Source organism: Trichosurus vulpecula, chromosome 1, assembly GCF_011100635.1.
Source record: "Trichosurus vulpecula isolate mTriVul1 chromosome 1, mTriVul1.pri, whole genome shotgun sequence".
NCBI lineage: Eukaryota > Metazoa > Chordata > Mammalia > Diprotodontia > Phalangeridae > Trichosurus > Trichosurus vulpecula.
In genome coordinates, this window is record NC_050573.1 from 250,755,492 (window position 1) to 250,756,943 (window position 1,452).

Sequence of the window (1,452 nt, forward strand, 5' to 3'; positions counted from 1 at the left end):
AAGTACCTCTGACAACAGCCTCACAATAAATGTGAAACATGACAGTGTCCCCGCCATCCCAGGAATAGAGCCCGACTTTAACATAAGCTATACGTCAAGAAATGAGACTAGAAAAAATGAGCAAACTGGGTATGTGAATTGCATTTCTGTCATCTTTCCATCATTCAGTCAGGTGGAGATGGAGACACTTCTGGAAGACCCATTGCAATGGCCACCCAAGGAGAACCCCAAGTGCAGTTCAAACTTGTATTTGTTGGAGATGGAGGTACTGGAAAAACCACATTTTTAAAGCATCACTTGACTGGTGAATTTGAGAAGAAGTATGTAGCCACCCTGGGTGTTGAGGTCCATCCTCTCATGTTCCATACTAACAGATGTCCTATTAAATTCAACATATGCGATACAGCTGGCCAAGAGAAATTTGGTGGTCTGAGAGATGGTTATTCCATCCAAGCTCAGTGTGCCATTATAATGTTTGATGCCACATCAAGAGTTACCTACAAGAATGTACCTAACTGGCATAGAGATCTGGTACAAGTATGTGAAAATATCCCTATAGAGGTGTGTGGCAACAAAGTGGTTATTAAGGACAGGAAAGTCAAGGTGAAATCCATTGTCTTCTGTAGGAAGAAGAATCTTCAGTACTATGACATCTCATCCAAAAGTAACCAAAACTTTTAGAAGCCCTTCCTTTGGCTTGCTAGAAAACTATTCAGAGACCCCAATTTGGAGTTTGTTGTCATGTCTGCTCTTGCACAGTCAGAGGTGTTCATGGACCCTGCACTGGCAGCATAGTATGAGCAGTACTTACAAATTGCTCAGACAACTGAGCTCCCTGATGAAGATGATGACTTATAAGGGAATGAAGCTAGAGGCCAGCATCAGAGGTCTAGTTTTATAGGCAATTATCCTGTGATGTCAGTGTTATAGCATGTTTTCCACTTTATTATATAGCTAAACAGAAGATGTGCTAAATCTTTGGGATGCTGAAGGAAATGAATGGGCTTTGGAGTGAATGTAGCAGTTTAAAAATATAATTCGTATTTTGGACCTGTGTATTTAGCTGTTTTGGAATGCATTTAAGTGCCTTTGAGTTTCAAATATAAGACTGCTGCAGTCCCATCACAATATTCAGTGGTGAATCTTGTTTGTTACCCCTTTTTGTTTAGATCATAATAAAGTTGTATTTCAAATATCTAAAAAAAGATAAGAAAAATGAGCAAACAGCAAGAAAAACAACCTGACCATAAGAAGCTACTATGGTGACAGGGAAGATCAAAACACAAACTCCGAAGAAGACAACCAAGTCAAAACTGCTACATCCAAACCCTCAATGAAAATTGTGAATTGGTCTCATAATAAGCAAAAAAAAAAAAAACAAAAAAAAAAACAAAAGGATTTCCTGGAAAAGCTCAAAAGAATATTAAAAATCAAATAAGAGGGAGAAAAATC

At 38.4% G+C, this 1,452-nt stretch overlaps 1 pseudogene; it reads left to right on the forward strand.

Annotated features, from left to right (window-relative positions):
* Positions 1-207: 207 nt before the first annotated feature.
* Positions 208-858, forward strand: LOC118833383 (annotated as a pseudogene).
* The last annotated feature ends 594 nt before the right edge of the window (positions 859-1,452 follow it).